The sequence below is a fragment of the Aotus nancymaae genome, unplaced genomic scaffold, assembly GCF_030222135.1.
Source record: "Aotus nancymaae isolate 86718 unplaced genomic scaffold, 86718_ANA_hifiasm-v0.15.2.pri h1tg000002l, whole genome shotgun sequence".
In the NCBI taxonomy this organism is placed as follows: Eukaryota; Metazoa; Chordata; class Mammalia; order Primates; family Aotidae; genus Aotus; species Aotus nancymaae.
Window position 1 is genome coordinate 43,776,948 of NW_026988413.1, and position 25,801 is coordinate 43,802,748.

Here is a 25,801-nt window from a genome sequence, read left to right on the forward strand (position 1 = left end):
AGTGTGATTTGCTGCTTTCCTCCCTATCACCTATACCTGGCAACAGTATTTTTGTAAAGTTCCCCAGGGGAGTCCAATGTGCATCCAGGATAAAAATAACTGCTCTGGAACAGCTTTCACTGTTCCATAAAAAGTGGCTTATCAAAAACCAGCAAAAAAGGATGAAACTTTGGAAACATTCTTACTGAAATGAAAACCAAAAGAACAATTGCTACTATTCCCTGTACCACTCAAGGCATACTGAAAATCATAAACGATGCAATAAATGTTGTATAAAGTTTAAATCTAGAAAGTGAACAAACAAAGCTGTCATCTGTAGGAGAAAATATGAATCTCCACACAGAAAATCCAATAAAATATGTAGACAAATTATTAGATTACTATTAGAAAAGTAACTTGATACAAAATCAACACATGCACAAAGTGTCAATTCTCTCCAAATAAACGTGCGCAATCAGTAGAAATGTCAGAGGACTTCTTACAGAACTTGACCAGCTCATCCTAATGTTCACTTAGAAAAATAAGGAATCAATAACAGCCAAAACAAGAACAATTAGGAGACATGCCTAGCAGATGTAAAGTCTCTCTCTCTCTTTCTCTTCTAAATTATATTTTACACACATGCACGCACACACTTATACCATGCATATCTACTTTGACTCCAGAGATTAAAGTAGTATGCTACCAATGCAGTATTTAAAAAAACCAAATTGATTAATAACAAAGAATAGAAAGTCCAGAAACAGACCAACACATATCCAAAAAGTTGGTAAGTAACAGAGATGGAATAACAAGTCAGTGAGGAAAAAAAATAAACTATTCAATAGGTGGCACCTTACATGGGGGGAGGAAATGGATTCCTATTCTCACAAAAGATAAATTACAGAAGAAGAATTAAAGACCTAAGCTTAAAGGTAAAATTTTAAACATTTCAGACGAAAAAATGAGGAGTATTTTTATAATCTTAGGATAGGGAAGGGATTCTTAACAAATGTAAAAGTATAAAATACAAAGAAATCCACTAATAAATGTGACACTTAAATTTAAAACTTCTACTATGTAACACAACACTATAAAAAGAGATAAGCCACAAACTGGGGGGATATATTTGTACTGTAAAAACCAACAAAGAATTAGTATCCAGGCTGTTTAAAGAACTCCTGCAAGTCAAGAAACCTAACAGAAAAATATACAAAAATTGGTGGGAATGGGCAAATTACAGAAGAAACCCCACCAACAAACAAATAAATAAATATATGAACACTGTAAATTTAAAGTGTGATATATTTTACACTCATCAAATTAACAAAAATTTAATGACATGACAATCACAAATTTGGAGAAGCATATGGGCAAAGGGAACTGTGAAAAGCATACATTGCCACAACCTGTTAGAACTGTTTGAACTTGTCCTAAGATCCAATAATTCCATTTACTTAATTATTAACTTGATGTTTTCTCCCTAAGATCAGGAACAAGACAGACATCCACACTCATCACTTCTCTTCAACATTGTACTATAGGTTCTAGCCAGAGAAACTAGGTAAGAGAAAAAAGTGTCTAGATTGGAATGAAGAAGTAAAACTACTCCTAATTACAGATGGCATGATCTTGTATACAGAAAATTCTAAGGAATTTATTAATATCAAGACTAATAAATAAGCTTGGCAAGATTGCAGACAAGAGATCAATATACAAAAATCGATCACTTTTTCATATTCTTGCAATGAAAAACCAAAAATTAAATTAACATAACAATTCCATTTACAATCACATCAAAAATAACAAAATACTAAGGTGTAAATTTAACTACAAAGCTTATAACCTGAAAACTACAAAACATTGTTTGAAAAAATTTTTTAAAGATCAAAATAATTGGAAAAATTATATGTTCATAGACTTGAAGACTTAACATCATTAAGATGGCAATACTCCCAAACTGATCTACAGATTCCATACTTATCAGAATCTCAGCTGAATTCTTTGTAGAAATGGACAAGCTGATTCTAAAATTCATAAGGAATTGCAAGGAACCCAGAATGGCCAAAACAATCTCAACAAAAAGAACAGAATCAGGAAGACTCACATGTCCTAATTTCAAAATTTAGTACAAAGAAACAATAATCAAGACAGCATGGTACTGGTGCAAGGATAGACATATAGATCAATAGATTAGAACTGAGAATCCAGAACTAAATCCATATATCCATGGCCAACAGATTTTAGGCCACGGTGACAAGACCATTCAATATGAGAAAAAAAAAATAGCCTTTTCAACAACTGGTGCTAGGACAACTGGATTGCCACAAGGAAAAGAATGAAATTGGACCCTTACCTCACACCATATAAAAAAAAATAAGTTAAAGTAGCTCAAAGATGTACATAGAAAAGCTAAAACCAGGAAACTTAGAAGAAAACAGAGGTAAATTTTCATGACCTCCTTGGATTATGCAATGTATTCTTAAATATAACACCAAAGCATGAGAAAGAAGTAAAAAAAGTTAAACTGGACTTCATCAAAATTAAAAGTTTTTGCACTACAAAGGATATCACAAAAGTGAAAAGACAGTCTATAGAATGGAAGAAAATATTTGCAACCTATATATCTAATGAGACTTGTATCCAGAATATTTAAAGAACACTTACAATTTAATAATAAGGCAAATAAACCAATTTTAAAATGAGCAAAAATCTGAATAGACATTTCTCCAAGGTAGATATAAAAATGGCCAATAAGCACATGAAAAGATGCCTAACACTATTAGTCATCAGGAAATACAAATCAAAACCACAAGACCCCACTCCAAACCCACAAGCTAGAATTTAAAAGTTAGATAAGTACAAGTGTTGACAAACATGTGAAGAAATCATTACCCTCATACATTACTCATGGGAATGTAAAATGGCACAGCCTCTTTGGAAACAGTCTGGCAGTTCTTCAAATAATATTGGTATACAAAAGAATGGAAATATGTCCACACAAAAACTTGTTCCATAAATGTTTATAGCAACACTATTCATAACAACCAAAGGTGGAAACAATCCCAATGTCCATCAATGAACAAATGGATAAACAAAATGTGGTACATCTACACAATAAAATATTATTTGGTCATAAAAAGGAATGAAGTACTGATACATGCTACCACATGAACGAACCTTGAAAACATTATGCCAAATGTACGCTGAGTGAAAGAAGTCCATCACAAAAGACCACATATTATAGTACTCAGTTCCTGTGAAATGTGCATAATGGGGAAACCTAAAAGGCATAAAGTAGATTAGTGGTTACTTCCAACTAAGAAAGGAAGGGGTGGGGAGATAAAAATGTTCATATTCAGTTGGGTGTGGTGCCTCACACCTGTAATCCCAGCACTTTGGGAGGCAGAGACAGGAGGATCGCTTCAGCCCAGGATTTGGAAACTGGCCTGGGTTTCTAATGTAGGGAGACCCCACCGCTACAAAAAAATAAACAAAAATAAGTTAGCCCGCTGTGGTGCTGCATGCCTGTGGTCCCAGCTACTCATGAGGCTGAGGTGCTGAGGTGCTGAGGTAGGAGGTCCAGGCTGCAGTGAGACGAGATCATGCCACTGCACTCGAGCTTGAGTGGCAGAGCAAGAATCTGTCTGATCTGTGTGTCTGTTTGTCTGTCTCTTTCTCTCTCTCTCTCTCTCTCTATATATACACACACACACACACACACACACACACACATACACACATTCAAATATACATATTTATACAAACACATATATAATATATATACATATTCATATTTTTAAAATTGACCATGGTGATGGTTGCATATGTCTGTGAGTATACTACAAATTATTAAATTGTATACTTTCATTGGGTGAATAGTATGGTATGTGAATTATCTCTCAATAAAAGTAATGAAAAGCTGCCATTTAAATAACTTGCAGAATGATATCTATGCCATAATTTCACTTATTTAAAGTTTACAAACACAAAAAACAAACATTTTTAATGTTTAAGTATATCAATACAATATATGTCTTAAAATTAATTTGAGCAGAAAACAAACATTTTAAAACAGTCAGTTATTTGAGAAAGATTTTTAAAGTGAGTAGATTGAGGAAGATGAAAAGGGAGCTTCAACCACATCTGTAATATTATATTAAAATATTAAAGCAAAAGCAAAATAATTGTGGTATTCTCTAAAATTTTTAATAAACTTTTTGTTGGCTTTAGTTGAGGCCAATTGACATAAGCAGTAATTATACTAATTGCTAAGTCAATATTTGTCTCCTCAGCCAAAATTTGTCTCAAGAGAAACAAAGTCTGTAAGATCCGTCTACTTGGTATATTTTGAATAGAAATAAGGACCTCGGTCTGTAGTTAATGAGGAATTTGCTATACTTTACATCTTTTGATCTTTTTAGTTTCTTTTCCAAACTCTTTTCTCTTTTTACCCTAATTTTCTCAAGTGCTTTGACTGAAAATAGATGTAATATAATGTAACGAGTATCTGACTAATGGAAGGATTTTTATATTCTCTTTTTTCAATACAGTCTAAATTCTGACATTTCACCCCCAACACCACCCCAAATTACCTGGCCGTAGGCTCAGTCAATCTAAGTTGTTGTTGAGCCACAGATAATAACCATGGTAACCAGCATCTAAAACATTCTGACTTAGCAAATAAAAGACCAAGAATTTGCTCTGCCAGATATCTTGCTTCCTCAACATGGGAGTAACAACTCTTTCAGAGTGTGTGAAATGCCTCTTGCAAACTAACAGTTAAAATACTCTCTAGATCTCCTATCACCTTAGACTAGTAACTTCAGCACAAAGGTCTTCCAGATCTCCCATATCCTCTAGTTTCTTCTCTCTTCTGCTCCTCCACGTGTCAAACATGATTCTCATGGCTGATTTATCAACTTTAGACCACGTGCATCTATTGCTTTTCGGCCGCAATAGGCAAGGATTCAGCACACACTATTACCCACCTTTCCTTCCTCTTGCGTCCTCACATATTTAGATAACTATTTTAATTCATCTGTTGCTTATCTTTATAGTTTTAATCATTAAACTATTTGAATGTATTCAACTCAATCTCGACTCTAGTTTGTAAAATAAGAATATTAACACTCTTACTTGCCCATCACCTCACCTTCCCCTTCCCATCCACTGACAGCTACCTCTTGGCTTTTCCCTTTTCAAAGTTCATACTATTTATAGTCTGTTCTGCATTCATAATTGTGTGTTCCATACTTTTAAAATGTCAGTTTCTCAACTCAAGTGATTTCCAAAGAAAGATATTATGACAGGGTTAATTTGCAAGTATTGTTTTGGCTTAGAAGGACATTTTAATGTAGTCATTTTGATTCAGCTTCATCAAAATGTAAAAATTATCTATTGTTTAAAACAAGAAATAGAAATGTATGCAGTAGACTTCCCTAAGCCTCACCCCATCTCTAAACACAGGAGAGGATAGGAATGGGGTAAGGCTATTTATGATGCACATTGCTTGATGTTAAGAAAACAAATGCTTAATATGATTTGCACAGTAGGCCACTTCAAAAATGTCATGTATCTTTGGTCTTCCCCTATATTGTGAAGGCATATAATCAGAGGAAAATATTGGAAAACTCAATTTTTCCTAAATTTGGGGCAGACTAGACAACCAATCTAAATGAAAATAATAGCAAAACCTTACAAGAGAATATGTCTAACTATATAAATAGCCCTACGGGGAGATGTAGCAAAATTACAAAGGACAATGCTTTATAAAAATAAATCTTGTCTGAAATGCCAGTGCTAAATCTCTTCAATCAAATATAAGCTTAAGATAAAATACCAGAATTTCTCATTCATCTCTAGTCTTCTGAGAAAGCTGTAAAATCATTGTTCTCTTTTTCACATACCAGCCCACCCACAATTTAAGTGACTCTCCTGAAGCCATAAAAAAGGTGCCAGTAGGTTGCCACTAGAACCAAGCCTCATAAAGCTTGAAAATTGCTAGGAGACAAAAATCAGTCTTGGATCCTTTACCACAGATTTTGATTCTCAAAAATGTCAGAATACATAATCCTGTAACAAAACTCCCAAAGTCTGCATTATGGTGAGACTTCAGAATGTTTGACAGTTCATTCAACTGTCCTCCCACCATGTTCAGCATTCTGTTAGATATGAGTTAGATTTAGTTTCCCTTCATGAATGAAGGGAAGTGGACACTTTCTTGTGCAGACATCCGTATGCCTATATCTTGCCAGAGTATTTTTGAAAGAGAGAAGAAGAGAAAAAAGATATTTAAAAAGGAGTGTAATCATTGTAAAAAAAAAAAATTGATTCAATTGAGATTGACTTTCAGATTAACCTTTGAGGCTGTAAATTTGCTTAAGACCTCTCAAAGAGAGCTTGCTGCTGCTTCTGCTTAATTTTAAAAACAAAAATCCCTGCCCAAATGTCAGATGAATTAAGAGCACTCATGGCCAGTTAAGTCAGCATGGAAACAAAAAAAATCAATCAAGTTTTAGATATCATGTCTAGCAAGAATTGTTTAGCAGACAACCTCCATGATTGTCTGGATATAACATTTAATACAGAACTCAAATGGAACACCGAATAGAGGGGTGACATGGAAAGCTCCAGGAACCTCTACTCTGTTTAAGTAGATCAGAAATTCACACACAAGAAATTGTGAGTTTCCTGATCAGAAAGGCAGAAATGGAAATAAAGAGGAAATTGTCTGGGGGAAAGAAACATTCTAGAGTGAGTTGCACTCACACTGAGCTGCCACCAGGACACTGAGGTAAAAGAAGAAACATTCCAAACATGAGGATGTCATTCATTTTTGCTGAGCTATGTAGGGGTAGTTGACCAGTTCCAGTGAGCTCTTAGACAATAGGCTGAGAGGGTGAAGGAGAATCCTTTGAGTGTTAGGAACCTTCAAAAGTACAGCTCTCTCTGCATCTGCTAAGTCAGCTCAAAGAGTTAAGATCAATTGATCTGGGAATTAAAAGTAATCCTGTAAGGGATCTCATTAAGCTGTGACATACTCAAGTGAAGGACAAAGTTACACAGCAGGCTCTGGTATTATGCACCTAACACACATAAACCTTTCCCATATGAAAGTGGACCAACCCAGGTGGTACCCAAGGGACCCACAAATTCCTCATCCTATCCTGATGCCACAGCTTAGGATTTCCTTTCCCTCTCACAGGCAGCTAGGGAATCTACCTTTCTTCCATTCTGAGTTAGATGATGTACTTAGGGTTCATAAAATAGACTTATTCTCTGATATGTAAAAGTCTTGCTTCTATCCACCATGGTTATAGAGTGATCAGAAACTCTTATGTGCAAATTAACCTGATATGATCTGAGGGAAGATAGAAGGTTAGGATGGAAGGAAAATATAGAGGGACATCTTCTATTCCATCATCTATAAACAAGGTAAGATGCTCATTAACACAGCTTCTTACCACCTACACCTTGGGCCCCCATTCTGATCCCTCATCCTCCAGAAGTAATGTACAAAAATATTTTAGGAAAATACTCCCTTTGTAAAATATCCACTATGTGTGCTTATTCTTTGCAAACTTCAGAACTGCTATGTGCAGCTGTGGATTAAATAGGGTCCAAAAGAGTTGTGCAACATAGTGGCCCTGAATGCTTTTACCCCAAGATTCATTTTTTACTCATATGGAAAAATATCTTCTTTGCACACTTACTGTGTGTCAGGCTTTTTTCTAGAGGCTGACAATACAGCAACACAAATGGCAGTCCCTGTATTTGTGGATTTTTACATTAAACAAACAAGTAAATGATAAATACATAACCTCAAGCAGCAATAAGCACTGGGAAGAAAAATAAAGGTTAAGGAAATTGGCAGGGAGGAGAGCAGGTCAGTTGCTTTAGAGAAGATAATTATGTAAGACCTCCTACCTAAGTTTAGGGGAATGGGGAGCCAGGAGCTTTGTTTACGATATTTTAAGTCTGAGATGCCCATTAGACATTCAAATAGGGATGTCACAGGCAGTTGTGATGCAGGCAAACCCCAAAATTAGGGCTCAGCTAGGATGGTTCTTGGCTTTGTACAGGAAAGAATTTAAGAGTGAACTGACAAAGTAAAAGCAAAGTAATTTTATTAGAGCAAGTTTATTATGGCTGATCCATAGATAGAGAAGAGCTGGCCCATAGGCAGAGCAGCACTCATGGACTGCTGGCTAGCTATATTTATAGCTACTCCTTAATTATAGCTAAATAAGGGGCAAGCTATTTATGAATTTTCTAGAAAAGGGATGAGGAGTTCCTTGAACAGAGGGTTCCTCTACCTTTTAAACCATATAAGGTAACTTCTGGTCATTGCCGTGGTATTTGTAAATTATCATAGTGCTGGCGAGAGTATCTTTTAGCATGCTAATGCATTATAATTAGTGTCTAATGAGCAATGAGGGCAACCAGAGATTGTTTTTATTGCCATCTTGGTTTTAGCTGGTTTCAGCCAGTTTCTTTACTGCATCCTGTTTTGATCAGCAGCCTCATAACTGGGGTCCTGACCAGTACCTGGAAAACAAGACCTGCTAATCTCCCCTTTCCCATCCAATATGCAAATTCAGAGCTTATAGTAGAAGTCAGAACTGACTGGAGATATGAATTTGGAGGTCATCAACCATGTGTAACATACCACATATTAGAATAAAGTTTTCTCCTCTTCTACTTGACCAATAAAGCTTTGCATTCTATTTACTTTCCTGTTGAGAAAAGGTACCCAATGGAAGTTTAAAGACTTCCTGCAAAGACTGGAGTTTATTAGTGGCGAAAGATAATCTAAAACTTTCTTATGGGCACCAAGAGTTTGTTCCAACTGAGTTTGTTTAGTTGGAAGTTGTTCAAGCTCCTGATGCATGTGTAATTTTAGAAATGCATTTGGCACAAGGTATACATATATCAAAACATCTTGGTGCACACCATAAATATATACTACTTTTACTTATCAATTAAAAAATTTTAAAGAAACGCATTTGGGAAAAATGCCCTCTGCTTACCTGCTTACAGATCCTATATCTCCCACCTGGCCACACACACAGCTATGGCTAATTTGAGCTCTTGTTGGTACTGTGATTCCTCATGAGGAATTTGCCCTCCTTTCCATTTTCCTTTTGGTATTCACACAGAGAGTGGACTTATTAACAGGACTCAGAGATCTTGCACAGAAACCAAGAATAGAGATGTAGCCAAGACTCAGGAAAGACCTAGAACCAGAAATAGGAAAGTCATCAGGACTCTCTATCCCTCCTTTCTGCTTTTAAGTATCTAGCTCAGTCTTTTTCAAGACAGATGCACTCTCCCTATTTTGTTGTCTACATGGAGGAATGTGGCCACTCACAGGTAAACCCAAGTTCACATGCATAATATACTGTATCACTGGCTTTGATTCTTCTCCCCATCCACCACTCATCCCGTCAGTCCATATCCATGCCGTGTGCCATATAACTGCAGTTCCATCAAGGGGCAGAGTACGTTCAGGTCAGTCATTGACTTATCTGGCCAACAGAATGGGGCAGAAGTGAGAGTGCCAATTCCAAGCCTAGCCTCCATGAGATCTGTTACATTTCCACTGATATCCTTGTATTTCAGGCATTGTCATAAGAACTTGCAAAGCCTAAGACACTAGTGCCAGGGTGAGGATAAAAGGCACATGGAATAGAGCTGCTCAGCTGGGCCCAAACTAGATTAGCCAAATCCCTGGCAAGCACAGATGCATGAGTATAAATAAACGATGATGGTCATGTGATCCTGAGATTTGTGGATGTTTTGCAGCATTATTGCTCCCAGAGCTAAATGACACATTACAACGATAGTCACCCAGAGACTAACTTAGCTGTGTCTGAATCCTAATTTCACTTATTGAGGAAAAAGACTATCGTGGATTCAGCTTGGATCAAGTGTCAACACCCATGGCTGGGGAAGGTATTCAAGGCTGTACATATAAACATGGCTGTTGGTGGCCTATCCCTGTGGATCAAGAAAGAGTCCCAAATTAAGGTAGAGATGTGGTGGTTATGGTGAGCTGAGCAGGCACCCAAAAGAAGTCTACTTCTTCTACTTTATGTACAAAATGCTTCCTAGAACAAGAACTGCCTTTAGGTAAAAAATGTTTCCAGTGACAAAAACTGTCTCCTGTAAGAAAATTCTGATCCCATAGACAACCAAACTTTAAAGAAAAAAAAAAGCATGAAACACAGCCATATTCTTTTAAAAAAAAAAAAAAAAAGGGAGATAAAGAGCAAAGATATTTAACTGCAATAAATCAAAAACTTTGGGTAAAATTTGATGAATGGTTTGCAAGGAAATCAAGGGTGAGGTAAGTAATTTCTATTCCTTGGTATTCACTCTTTTGTGAATCCATAATCCTTGGCTGCTACCAGCCACTCCATGCAATTGCCCATCCAGCATAGATCTGAGCCTGGCAAAGGATAGAGAGCAGTCTCGTAGTGAATAAAAACAATCAGGGTGCAAAGGTAAAGTTAAGACATACTCATAACCATTTCAAATTTAATAATATTAGACCTTTACTTGAATGCTGAATTTAATATCAGAGAGCTATTACACTGCAAAAAAATGGATTTATTCAAGTTAGGTAATTATGTCTCCTCTATCACCCTTTGGGAAGATATAATGAGAACTTGTAGCTTTTGAACATTCAAATAGCAAAAATGTTTATAATAATATACATAGTTTAGTTTGCATCTACTATTTAAATAACTCTGATTACCAACCCATTTCTTAAAATGCTAATATGAGGGTGAAGATTACATTTTTACTTTACATGCCACTTCCAGAGAGGAAATGGCTGATGTTTTTACCCACTTATAAATAGAAGCATCCATATATACAACATATTTGAAATACCATTATTATTACACAGACCACATGTGAAATTTAAATGGAATAAATATACCATATAGTAAATTATAGCCAAATGGACTATGAATACTTCTTTGTTTTTTGTTTGGTTGTTGGTGTTTTTCTGTTTTTGTTTTTGTTTTGTTTTTGAGGCAGAATCTTGCTCTGTCTCCCAGGCTGGAGTGCAGTGGCACAATCCCAGCTCACTGCAACCTCCACCTCCGGGGTTCAAGTGATTCTCTTGCCACAGCCTCCTGAGTAGCCAGATTACAGGCATGCACCACCACACCTAGCTAATTTTTGTATTTTTAGCAGAGACAGGGTTTCACCATGTTGGCCAGGCTGGTCTCAAACTCCTGCCTTCAAGTTATCTGCCTGTCTCAGCCTCCCAAAGTGCTGGGATTACGGGCATGAGCCACTGCATGGGGCCCTATGAATACTTCTTTGAATAACTGATATACTTCTGAAAGCAGTACACGATACTTGCCAAAAGCAATGCTTACTGAAGGATTCTATTTGGAAGCAATTAATAAATAATAATAGTATCATAATGAGTGTATTTGTTGGGGAACACGGTGTCCTACCAAATATTTGCCAGGAAAGCTATAAGATTTTGAATAAATAATTTAAAGAGAAACGTAAAAGAAAATGCGATGAAATGAAAAGCTGTTCCAAATACTTTATAAGAAATTGTACTGGGGCTAGAGTCATCTTACAGCAGCTGCCACTCAGTGAATTTCAGGTTTCATGCAAAAGCTTCTGTTCTTTCCTAGGCAAAAATCCCTGAGGCAAGTAAATTCAAAGCACTGTGAACTACTCTGAGGGTGAGTTGGTCTTACCCTCTACCCTAGACCTACTAAATCTGATGCCCCCCAAATGGATTAAGAATCTATGTTTTTAATAGGCACCCCAGTTGATTCTGTTGTACAACCAAATTTGGAAACCATTGCTCTGGAGAGAAAAATAGAAAGCTAATGTTGACACAGTTGGTACATATGTGAAGGCACTGAAGCAGGAATTCAGAATTCTCAGGAAATGCAAGTCAGGAATGGCCTTTTTGGCTCAATACCTCACCCTTTTGCCCCTCCTTCCCAGGAGCTAAGAATTTTCCTTTCTTTAAACATCTCACTTAGGCAATGTAGCACAGTTGTAGTGTGCGACTCCTGACAGTCCTACAGCCCCTGTGTGCCCCGAGAGCCGAGGTAAGGTTGGCACAGATGGAAACAGCACGATTGAAAGGCGGACAGGGGAAAGTGGTGTGCTTCGATGACAGGATCCTCTGAAGCTCAGCCTGCAGTTTAGATCTTGTCCTTAATATGAATAAGGTCAATTGAGTTTCCTTTTTTTAAACTACCTTTCTAGTATAGGATTTTAAAACTTTTTTATAACATCTCAAGGGAAAACTAGATCCATCCAATGACATGAATGACTTGAAATTAAGGTGACATAGGGTCCAAAATAAATCTCTAAATTATTTAATCTCTAAATTATGCATTTATTGGGGACTGGGCTACAAAGAGGAACAACTGACCACAGGCATGGTTTCCCTTTAAACGTGTACTTTAAATCTATGTTTCGGCTATTTTAGATTTGAAAAATTAAATGCCGCATTTAACTCACAAATCCTTCCTTCTTTGTGTATTGATTTTTAAATTATATCGCCATAACTGCATCATGTTGCTGAAGTGAGATTATGCTACATGATAAACTCCTAATAAGTGAAGATCTAAAAAGAGCCTCCACCTGCCCATCACCTTTCTGACGAGCAATCAAGGCAGTGCTTGTGCTAAACTGTGCTTACAGTGCCCTGACTCCCAATAGCGTCTGCAGCCCCTGTGTGCCCTGAATGCCAAGGGAAAGTTGGCACTGATAGAAACAGTACAATTGAGGGGTGGACAGGTGGAAAGTTCTGCCCTTTGATGACACGCTCCTCTGAAGCTCAGGTTGCAATTTAGATCTTTTCTATAATGTGAATAAGGTCAATTGAGTTTAAGAAACCTATATTCAGGAATATAATCATTTTTTAGATTTCCAACATAGTTGGAAGGAGAAACTACCTCTCTGACCCTTATACACTGCTTTTGATGGTCACCAAGAACAATTCAGGCCACTACAAAAAGAAGCCAAAAAGAAGAACCTACAGAGTAGTGGAAATAAGTAGACATATAACTTATATATAAACACACACATGTACATACACAAATATAAAAGTGTATGCCAGTGTGGGAGGCAGAATGCATAGGAAGCAAGAGGTTGGGTTCACCGCAGGAAGAAAACAAGAAAGGCCAGTGGACCAGAACTTACCCAGTCTATTTGCATGAGGAATAAGAAACCACTTCTTAAAAGTCTTCCTAAAAGAAAGGATAATGAAATTATACAAACTTGGTCCAAGAGCACTAAGTCTGTGCAGGAAGCAAGAGGAGATTTAGGGACAGTTGTTTGCCTGCATCACAGAAAAAGAGCCTGGAATACACAAAATGAAAAATATTTCTTTCAGTAAAGTTTCAGTCAGGTATAGAGCATTAAAAACAATACCCCTCTGGCCTGTGTAACAGAATATGAAGGAGTTAATCATCCCTTCTCACTTCCAGGGAATGTGGAGTTCATCAGAGCAGAGGGGATACAGCAGCCTGGGCATGAAGCTGGACCTGCCTCCTTCTGGAATCAGGGAGATGTAGGAGAGAATGACAGAGGGAGGAAGAGAGGGCAGTCTGGAGAGAGTGCTAGCTCCTAAGCTCATGTGAGGCATCTCAGGGGCTCTCTGAGCCAGCTGGAGAGATCTGAGAGCCATCTCCGTTTCCACAATTACAGACAGGAACAGAGGTAGAGAAATACCTTTTTTCTTTCTTACATTATGACCTCATAGTAACCTCCATGAAGGCATGACCTGGGGAAATAGGAGCCATCCATTTTTTAAAAGAGTGTGATGATATATCAAAGATGACTCATGTCTTGATCTTACATGTGTCATCATAGATGGATAAAAGGAGACATATTTATGTATGTATATATACACACATGCACACACATGCATACATGTATTATTGTTGTGATCAGGTTTAAGTGTAAACACATACACTCTTTTCTTACTTTATTAAATTACTGAGTTTATTTCACTTGTCTCCCCATCATTTCCACGTCTGACCACTGCTACTATTATATCCTATCACAACATTTCATACATACTTAAAACCAAACAAAAAGTGGGATTCCATCTTTAAAAACCAAATAGGCATTTTGGACAACACATTCTTGGTAACAGAACATGAATGACATTTATTAAACACAGTAGGGAAAGTTCTCACTCCGCATTATAGAGAGGACAAACAGATTATCAACTGTTACAGAAATGAAACAAGATGAAAATTTTTTAACAAATAATTGTCTAAACTCTTTTCTTAAAGAGACTTCCTCCACTGCCAGAGATCTTGAGTAGCCACCTGGTCAGTTATCTGGAACCAATTCTTCACATAACCGATGAACTTAGCTTCCAGTTTAGGAAGAGAAACACCTTGTTCTATACTTGCTTGCATTTTGCTTTAATGTCTTCTACAGGACTAGTTACTTGTGATGTTTTAAGAGAGTTTTTTTTTTTCTTCCTGTTTTTTGAAGGATTCTTGACCTTTTGATCTGGGTGTTAGTGGTTTTAAGTCTTTTCCATTCTGGTTTTATTTTTGTACATTTTTGGCTGGTATATCTTATACAGATTTTTTCACTGGAGTTTTTTCTTCAGTTTCCTCATCAGCTTCATCATCATCATCATCATCTTCACAGCAGTAGGTTTTACTTTTTTTCCATGGAACCCTACTACCACCTACAGGAGCAGATCACTTTCCAGATATTCTTAAGAGTTTCACATCCACCTCTTCATCTTCTGACTCTGCATCGTCTTCCACAGCTACTAAGTGCTGTCCACCAATATGCACTGGCCCTGAACCACACTTCAATTGTAAGATCACAGGTGGTGTTATTTCAAAGCCCCCAAGAGAAACTGTTGCCTGTATAGACATTTTCAAAGTTGCCAGTGTTACTTTAATTGGACTGCCTTTGTAATTCATTGCTTCTGCTTCAACAATGTGCAATTCATCCTTTGCACCAGCCCCTAAATTGACCATTCTTAAAGATAACTGGTGCTCATTTTCATCATCGTTCACCTTAAAGTGATCATCTGTGTCAGCCTTTAGTTCACAATTGAAAAGATAGTTCTCAGAGTCTCAAGGGGTTCACATCCATGGTCATCGAATCTTCCATGGAGTGGCAGCACGCACTTAGGTGGGAGAGAGGGCAAATACAGACAAACAACTACTGCTCCAGGGAACAGTCATGCAGAACAGAATCACACCCAACACATACATTCTTAAACTCATTTTTTTTTTTTGGCAGAAATGACACCTACTGCTGATGGATTTAATGACAATCCAGATGGTGGGTGGTGATGCCATTTCCTGAGTAGGGAAAACTGGGAGAGGAATCAGATTTGGTCGGGGGAGTTATTAACAAGAGTTCAGTTCAGGACACATTCAGTTTGAGAGGAAAATGCTTAAGTTTGTAGTGGATGCGCTATGTGGAGTTCAGAGGAGAGATTGTAGGAGATGTCAAATGGGCATCATCTTCATTTAAAGTCATGGCCCCATGAGCTCAGCTATGAGGAGAGGGTAGATAGAAAAGAGAAAGCAGCTGAGAACTGAGCCTATGGCAAGGAAATGGAAGAATAGGGAAACTAAGCTGTATGTTGAATTCAGTTGATAGCTTTATGTTGAAATCAATTCTATTCTATGAATAGAATTGTGTCTCTCCAATTATAGTCCTTGGTTTACCCTAAGGGAAAGGGTTTTATGATCCAATCAATGTGGGATATCTCTCATATACTGCTCCCTCTGGGAGTTTCAGAAGACCAGAGCAATATTTACAGATGAAAGATTCTGAGATTTCCTTAAAAGAAAAACTTAAATTTTAAAAGAACATTTCTTTAAGTCAGGGGTTCTTGGAATATGATCCCCAAACCAGCTGTATGAGCATCACCTGAGAACTTGGGAGAACTGTTCATTCTCAGTTCCCCACAGACTTACAGAATCAGAAGCACTAAAAGTGAGACCCCGCAATTTATATTATTATAATCCTGCCACAGTGACTGTGATGTGTGGTTCAAAGACCACTGTCCCAAACATTTGGCCATTTTTCTTTTGTTGACAAATAAATGCTTTCCAAAATGTCTTTGTTGGAAAATATTGTTACTGCAAACTCTAGTTTTAAGATCTTTAGTTTAACAAACCTTAAAGTGCAGAATCACTATTAATAATTAAATTCATGGCTGGGCACAGTGGCTCACATCTGTAATCCAGCACCTTGGGAGGCCGAGTTGGGCGGATCACCTGAGGTCAGGAGTTTGAAACCAGCCTGGCCAACATGGTAAAACCCCATCTCTACTAAAGACACAAAATTAGCTGGGTGTGGTGGCCCCACACTTGTAGTCCCGGCTACTTCGGAGGCTGAGGTGGGAAGATTGCTTGACCCCAGGAGGCAGAGGTTACAGTGAGCCAAGATTGCACCACTGCACTCAAGCCTGGGCAAAAGAGCAAGACTCCATCTAAAAAAGAAAGGAATTAAATTCACTATCTCACTTTTTATGAATTTATTGCTAAATCATCATTCCCCAAAATATTTCTATCAATTAAAAAGTGGCTTTTTGCCAACAAACTACACTCAGTTATAAGCCAGTCAATGACATATTTTAAAATATGTTTTGTTTGTTGTGTTTTTTCTTTGTTTTTTTTGAGATGCAGTCTTGCTCTGTTGCCCAGGCTGGAGTGGAGTGGTGTAATCTCAACTCACTGCAACCTCTGTCTCCTGGGTTCAAGTGATTCTCATGCCTCAGTCTCTCCAGTAGCTGGGATTACAGGTGCAAGTCCCCATGCCCAGTTAATTTTTGTATTTTTTTAGTTGAGACAGGATTTCACCATGTTTCCCAGACTGGTCTCAAACTCCTGACCTCAAGTGATCCACTGGTCTCAGCTTCCCCAAGTGCTGGGATTACAGATGTGAGCCACCACGACCAGCCTAAAATATGTTTTTAAATTTTACAAATATAGTAATCTCTTTTGCCTTTCTAAACAGATTAACTTAACTAGACCTCCACTATCTAGTAAGGTAGTCCCTGACTGTATGGGCTATTTACATTCAAATTGCCTAAAATAAAATTTTAACAGTTTCTTAGTCACATTATCCACCTTTTAAGTGCTTGATAGCTATGTGTAGCTCACAGTTACCATATCAGACAGTGCAGAGCTAGAACATTTGGTGAACAACACTGATTTAGATTATGAAGATTCCTTGCTTTTGTTACCAATTAATTCCTCACAGCCAACGTTTTTTAGAAGAAAGCAATTGTGATATATGAGTGTGCTCTTCATTTTTCCAGAGGACATCAGTCTTCATGGGGAAGATTAGAAAGGAGCAATGAAAAACTCAGCTAAGAAAATCAGTGATCTGCCAGGTGTGGTGACTCACGCCTGTAATCCCAGCATTTTGGGAGGCCAAGGCAGGCAGATCACCTGAGGTTAGGCGTTTGAGACCATCCTGGCCAACATAGTGAAGGCTCGTCTCTACTAAAAATACGAAAATCAGCCAGGTGTGGTGGTGGGCACCTGTAATCCCAGCTACTTGGGAGCCTGAAGCAGGAGAATCCCTTGAATCTGGGAGGCAAAGTTTGTGGTGAGCCAAGATCACACCATTGCACTACAGCCTGGACGACAGAGTGAGACTCTATCTCAAAAAAAAAAAAAAAAATCGGTGGTTTAGAACCTTAAGCTCAAATGTTTCCCTCATTTTTCTACACAGAGCCTTAGGTATCTCATGCTCCAACTCCGTTGAAGTTCCCCTCCTGCTGCCCTTGAAATCCTCTCCTCTCCTCTCCATCACATAACAGCCTAGTCCAGCCATCACCCCTTTACCACCACTGCTGCTACTGGTGTCAATTCTCACTGCCATTGTCATGCTCACCACATATTCTGGCCACTCTGCATCTTTGCCCTTTTTTCTTGCACTTAGGCACTCCCACTTTATGAATCTATGCTTTCTCAAACTAGATGCCTTCCCCTTGCTAGCTTCCCTTGCAGTCTACCTAGAAGCCTCTGACCTAGGCTCCACCAGTCAAGTGCATCCATGGGAGATTTCAATTTGGGAGAAAGCAATACGATTAAAAGGCACCACCCAGGCACTATGTGATAGCATGCTGGCGAGAATGGCAGAGGGTAGCCCAAAGGGACTTTCTGCTTTCAGTGGGAGCAGGGACAACAGTCTGGAGGTAGTGCTCCATGCTCAATGTCGGCAAGGCAAATCCCTGTCCTGGCTCAGCATGGCAGGAGGGCCGCCACCGGAACAACCCACTGATGTGACTTGCAACTTATTCCTGGCTATAAAACATCCAAAGCCCTATTCTCTGGCTTCTCGGAAATTCTGTGAGCTCTCTTTTAATATGTTCCTTCCCAGCTCAAATTAGCAAAAGTGGGTTCTGTTGCTTGTAAATAGCATCCACGGCAGAAATTCCTACCCAAGTTGGAACGAGTTCTCTCCACAGCATTTACCCACACACATTGATTGTATGGCTTGTGTCAGACTCTCTGCCAGGGACTGGAGATACAAACATGTAGGGGATTTGTTCTCAAGGGGCCTAAAATTCAGGGAAAGAAACAGATCAGGACACCAATAAGGACTTTAAAATACTAGAGAGATCCAAGATGGCTGATGATTAGCAGCTCAGGCACGTACCTCCCAGTGAAAGTGCAAAGAACGAGAGGACGCCACACTTTCAGACGAATATTTGTTGCTCACGGACCAGGAGATTCCCAGTGGAGGAGCTCCACGGGTTGCCAGGGTGACTCTTGTGGCCGGCGTGGCGGTTTTGGCTGGTGCCTTAGCACGCCAGTTCTTGGTGCAGAGTCCGGAGATTCCCGGGCAGAAAAGCACCATCAATCTTAACACCGCTGTTTTGGCCGGCTCAGTGGATTGCTCAGATTTCAGCGCAGGGAATCAACAAGTTGGACGTCAGAGACCCAGTTAGAAAGTCGGTAATTATAAAGACGACAGACGGACAAATATATAATGAAGGGAAGAAACCAGCGTAAAAAGGTAGAGAATACTCAAAATCAGAATGCCTCTCCCTCTACAGGGGATTGCAATTCCTCATCAGTAACGGAACAAGGCTTAATAGATTACACGTGTGTTCCAATAACAGAAGCAGGTTTCAAAACGTGGGTGATAAGAAACTTCTGTGAATTAAAAGAACTTGTTCTAACCCAATGCAAAGAAACTAAGAACCTTGAAAAAAGGTTTGACGAAATGTTAACGAGAATGGACAATTTAGAGAAGAATATAAGTGAATTGATGGAGCTGAAAAACACAACACGAGAACTTTGCAAAGCATGCACAAGTTTAAACAGTCGAATTGATCAAGCAGAAGGAAGGATATTAGAAGTCGAGGACCAGCTCAGTGAAATGAAACGAGAAGACAAGATTGCAGAAAAAAGGATGAAAAGGAATGAGCAAAGTCTACAGGAAATATGGGACTATGTGAAAAGACCTAAATTACGTTTGATAGGTGTACCTGAATGTGATGAAGAGAATGAATCCAAGTTGGAAAATACTCTTCAGGATATCATTCAGGAAAATTTTCCCAACCTGGCAAGGCAGGGTAATATTCAACTCCAAGTAATACAGAGAACACCACAAAGATATTCTTCAAGAAGACCAACCCCAAGGCACATAATCGCCAGATTTATTAGGGTTGAAATGAAGGAGAAAATACTAAGGGCAGCCAGAGAGAAAGGTCAGGTTACCCATAAAGGGAAACCTATCAGACTTACAGCAGATCTCTCAGCAGAAACCCTACAAGCCAGAAAAGAGTGGGGACCAATATTTAACATCCTTAAAGAAAAGAACTTTCAACCTAGAATTTCCTATCCAGCCAAACTAAGCTTTATGAGCGAAGGAAAAATTAAATCTTTTGTGAACAAACAAGTACTTAGAGAGTTCACCACCACCAGGCCTGCTTTACAAGAGCTTCTGAAAGAAGCACTATACATATAAAGGAACAACCAATATCAGCCTTTCCAAAAATATATCAAAAAGCAAAGAACTTTAACACAATAAAAAATTTACATCAACTAATGGGCAAAACAGCCAGCTAGCATCAAACGCCGGTATTAAACTTATATATGTTTTAATTGGATAAAAAGTCAAAACCCATCGGTATGCTGCATCCGGGCCCATCTTACATGCAACAATACACAAAGACTCAGAGAGAAGGAGGAAAATTTACCAATCAAACAGAGAGTAAAAATAAACTAATAAACAAAAAGCAGGAGATGCAATTCTCGCCTCTGATAAAGTAGACTTTAAAGCAACAAAGATCAAAAGAGGCGAGGAATGACATTACATAATGGCAAAAGGATCAATGCAACAAGAAGAGCTAACGATTCTATAGATCAACGAGATAGAAAATTAACAAGGATATTCAGAACTTGAACTCAGACCCGGAACAAGTAAACTTAATAAACATTTATAGAACTCTCCACTTCAAATACACAAAACATACATTACCACCTCACACCTATTCCAAAGGTGACTATATAATTGGAAGTAAATCACTCCTCAGTAATCGCATAGCATTTCATAGGTTTAAATTAAATATTGGTTGGCTGTTTGTTTGTTATCTTCTTTCCTTATTCCTTCCTGACTACATCATTAAGTATAATTATCAGTATAAAAGAGGTTTTCAATACCCATTACTAAATTGCATTCTAGCCTGGGCAAGAAAGCAATACTCCCATTCTCTCCCTCTTTCTTTTCCTTCTCCCTCCTCCCCATTCTCTCTCTCTCTTTCTCTTCCTTTTTCCTCCTTCCTATTCTCTCTCTCTTTCTCTTTAAAAAAAAAAAAAAAAAAAAAAAAAGAATGCATCTTAAATTTATGTTACTTACTAAAAAAAAAAAAAAAAAAAAAAAATACTGTTGGTGGCCATGACAGAAATACAAATGTGGCATCATGGAGACCCAAAGGACAGGAAGGAGGAAAGCAAACTGGGGAAGTCTTTAAGCAGAAGATGGCCCTTGAACTGAGTTGTCAAAGATAAACAGGTGTTTGACAGGCAGGCAACAAGACAAAGGAAAGGAAAAAGTATACACCAGCGGGAGCAGGCTGCTTCAGTCTTCCTTGTTCTGAGAGCAATGGTCAAAGCATGCAGTCAGTTGGGGACAGGAAGGAGTCCGGGCAGCAAACAACCAGGCCAGAGAAACCATGAAAACAATAGTAGTGTCATTTGAGTGCTTACTGTGTACCTTGTCCTAACTATTTTACATCGAATTAACTCATTCATGCCTCATTATAACACTAAGAGGTGGATGATTCTATCAGCCTTATGTTATAAAACACAAAGGGTGAAACCCCGTCTCTACTAAAAATACAAAAAATTAACTGGGCATGGTGGCGCGTGCCTGTAATCCCAGCTACTCAGGAGGCTGAGGCAGGAGAATTGCCTCAACCCAGGAGGCGGAGGTTGCGGTGAGCCGAGATCGCGCCATTGCACTCCAGTCTGGGTAACAAGAGCGAAACTCCGTCTCAAAAAAAAAACACAAAGGCGGGCTGGGCGTGGTGGCTCACACCTGTAATCCCAGCACTTTGGAAAACAAAGGAGGGTGGATCACCTGAGGTCAGGAGTCTGAGACCAGCCTGACCAACATGGTGAAACCTCATCTCTACTGAAAATACAAAAATCAACCGGGTGTGGTGGTGTGCACCTATAATCCCAGCTACTCAGGAGGCTGAGGCAGAAGAATCACTTGAACCCAGGAGGTGGAGGTTGCAGTTAGCCGAGATTGTGCCACTGCACTCCAGCCTGGGCAACAGAGCGAGACTCCATCTCAAATATAAAAATGAAAAATAAAACACTAAGGCAGACAGGAGACTTGCCCAGGTTACAAACACCTAGTAGGCAGCAGAAGAAAGGTTTTACTCTGTGATCCAGCTCTAGAGCCCATACTTTTAACTACCCACACTACTACAACCAGTTGGGAGCTGGTGCAGGGCATCTTTATATTCCATTCTAAAGAACTTGGACTTGACCTTCTAGCAGTGCTAAAAGGTTTCCTTTTTTTAACTTTCATTTAAGGTTCAGGGGTACATGTGCAAGTTTGTTACATAAATTGCGTGTCATGGGGTTTTGGTGTGCAGATTATTTCATCACCCAAGTTATAAGCATAGTACCCAATGGGTAGTTTTTCTATCCTCACCCTCTTCCCATCCTCCACCCTCAAGGAGGTTCTGGTGTCTGCTGTTCCCTTCTTTATGTCCATGTGAACTCAATGTTTAGTTCCCACTTATAAGTGAGAACATGCGGTATTTGGTTTTCTATTCCTGTGTTAGTTTGCTAAGGAAAATGGTCTTCAGCTCTATCCATGTTGCTGCAAAGGACATGATCTCACTCTTTTTTGTGGACGCATAGTATTCCCTGGTATATCTGTCCCACCTTTTCTTTATCCAGTCTACTGTTGATGGGCATTTAGGTTAATTCCTTGTCTTTGCCATTATGAATAATACACTAAAAGATTTTAAGCAGGTGAGTGGAATGATTAGACTTGCATTTTAGGAAAAACACAAAGTATTTAGAGAACAAGGCAGCATGAGCGTGGGTAGCTAAGCAGGAAAGCCTGACTCCACTTCCCACAATGCACACACACTCATACCTCCTTCTAGGGCCTGCCACACAAACCAGGACACCAAAAAGGAGCTCTGTTTCTTCAAAACCAAGGAAGAAACAGCAACTCTTAGCAGAATATCTCACAACAGACCTGGGTCACAACCATGGTTCACAACTTAGCAGCTTTGTGACCCTAGGCAAATCGTTAGGTTAGTGCAAAAGTAATTGTGTTTTTTGCCATTGAAAGTAATGGCAAAAACTGCAATTTTGCACCAATCTAATACTTCACCTCTTTGAGCTTCATTTTTTTTCTGTGAAAGTGGAGAAACAGCATGAAAATCCCTATTCCAAAACTCTAGGAGGAGGTCAGATGTGTTTTCAGAATTCAGATTTCTGGATGACAGAACAGTAACATGTTGTATATGTCATGTATTACAGAACATACCCAGCAAGGTCGGATGCACTCCTCCATAATCAAGTTCATTAATATTTCTGCAGTAAAATATATGAATATTCACACCAAGTAGAATAAATCAAAACTAGAAAAAGTCCACATAAGTTCTAGTTAGGTTTTTCTGTCAAAAGATTTCAGGTAAGGTTCATTTCACATTCAAATGGCTCTTAAGGCTTTCAAAGATTTTTGGGTTTCCAAACTGTGAATAAGGGATTGTGCCCCTCTTATAGTACTATTGTTTTAGAGTTATTGTAAGAATTAAGTGAGATAATGCATATAAAGCATTTAGGTTCTGCTATTCCTCCCAACTGACAACGAATGTGACCCAGGATCCCAGCTACGGAGCCCACAAGCCTCAACTCTGCAATTTCAAAAAGAGTTCACACTGGAGCCTTTTTCATCCCCCCTTTCGATCGCAGGTTCTAATCTTTACTGTCTGTGAGCCTTCTTTACTGTCTGTGAGCCCTACCACCAATCATAATGCATTCTCCACCATTCTTCCGGGAATTCTAGCAAGTTGCCATGCAACTGGACCCCTCATTAAGTCCCCAAGTTCCTAAGGTGGATGCTATAGACCAGCCCACTCCATGCGCCTCGATACACAGGCCTGTCTGCAGGACCATTCCTGGGAGGTGTGGAGCCGCGGTGAATTACACGGTGAAGGAACTTCCATCCATGATATTTTTGAAAGTGAAATCTTGTTAAAACCAGCAAAAGTGATCATTAAATTTTACTAAATATGGGAAAGACATACCAGGGGAATCACACAGAACTTCAGCCAGGTAATGGGCAGCAAGGAAACATTGATGACTGTGTTTCAGGCATGGCGCTTCTGGCCCCCTGCCCCACCCTTAAGGACAGCACAATTTCTATCTTTTTCTCCAACCCTCCATCATACTCCTTTATCTCTATCAGAGCTTTGCTGAAATCAGTACCACTATCATCGTCATCATCCTTCCATGAATACAGTGCTTTAAAACTTAGGACTCACACACACATCACTTGTTCCTGCCTCACAGCTGTATGGGTTGTTATGATTAAACCTGTTTCACAAGTGAAAAAAACTGGAGCTCTGGGAAGTCTGAAAGTTGGTATCTACGTCTTTATCTTTCTCTTCTACAGGATACTGCCTCCTCGGCCAGCCAGACTTCCCACAGCAGACAATTTTCATAAAATGCTGGTTGCTCCAGCAGAGGCCCCAGAGACAAAAACATCAGGCAATCCAGAGTAATGCGTATCACACTCATGGACCAAGCCATAAATGCCATTTTGTGTGTTTGACTGGACCAACTCAGGAGGCTTCCCTGGACTGGCCATTAGGCCCAGGGGTAGAATAATCACAGTTCACCTGTCCACAAAGACGAGAGCTGCTGAGTGCTGACATTTCCATCTTTGTTACCAAGAGCAGTGCCTCCCACACCCTGACTAAGCATCAGATTTACCCTGGGAGATTTTTAAAACTCATATTTCCAGGCCCTTCCCCAGAGATGCTGAGACCATCAATCTTAGTTTAGGTAAAGGTTGGGAACATGTGTTTTCTTATGTACCCCCAGATGATTCTGGTACAAAGGCAGTCTGGGGAACCACTGACCTAGAAAAATCAAGAGATAGACCTTACAGACGAACCACTTTAAACACACCAAGTCCTAATTTCTAGACACTTAAAATGTTGTGGCCACACCAGGAACAGAAAGGAAATGGCCTGGGAATATTCGTGCGAACAGCTATAATAAATGTTCACTTTGGATAACCTTTGTACAAATGCATAGAGATGTTGTGAGGGAAGCATAAAATTGTAAAATGTGAAGCCAAAAATTAGGTGGACTGCCTAATGAAGGTTGGGCATCTAGAAGATGCTCTCGGGCAGCTTTGTATGAGGGCTTGTCGTTCATTCTTCACCTCATTCTGTTTCCCCACTGCCCTCCCCTACCATCCCCAAGTAGGAGCTTATTTCAGTTGCAGGATGACACTTCAGAAATCAAATGGAAACCAAAAAATTACTTCTCTGGTTAGCATCTGTTTGACAATATGTTTACTGCCTCTACTCAGCCCTGAGCAACTGCCAGAAAAGCCAAAAAGAGGGCAAGAGCTCTATTCATCTAATTACTTCAGCAGAAGAAAAATGTGTTAATTAACTGACCTTAATAATTCATATATATCTGAACCGAGGGACCATTAGACTTGCATGCAAGGCCTGGTGTCTGAATAAAGGATCACTGGAACGATCTCACAGGCAGCCTCATTTTGGAGAGCTGATCTATTTTTGTTTTCTCAAGAACAAATCTACCACCTCCAAAATGATTGAAGAACTTTTCTGCAAATTACAGGTTTGCAGTAATACCTTGATTCCTCCAATTTCCTTAGCCCCTCAGGGGGATGTGAAATATTTTTAGAATCACAACAGCCTAACATATTAATTGGATTTCATTATGCTGGCTGCTGATTGGAACATTTTACAGTAAAGGGGAATGTGTCTGTGTGTGTCCTCTATAGACTTTCAAATCAGAATGAGGAGTGACAGGAATGAGGCTTGCTTTGCTGGGGAACTGATAGAATCATCAAATCACAGTTCCCTATCAAATATGCTACCATACAGAAACCAGCCCAGGAAGCAGTGCAACAGGCCTCAGCTTTTGAAGACAGTCTAAGGAAGAGAAAGGATGCTGATAATTTTATTCTCAAAGATAGTGGGAGCCCCCAAGCAGGTGCACTGTTTACATTTGCCTTCCTGGGGTTTTGGCAGGGGGAGTGCAGATCCATTTTAAATCCACAGATAGAAAGGCAA

General features: G+C 39.1%; 1 pseudogene; it reads right to left on the reverse strand.

Moving 5' to 3' along the window:
• Window positions 1-14,270: 14,270 nt before the first annotated feature.
• Window positions 14,271-15,123, reverse strand: LOC105720426 (nucleophosmin-like; annotated as a pseudogene).
• Between the last annotated feature and the right edge of the window lie 10,678 nt (window positions 15,124-25,801).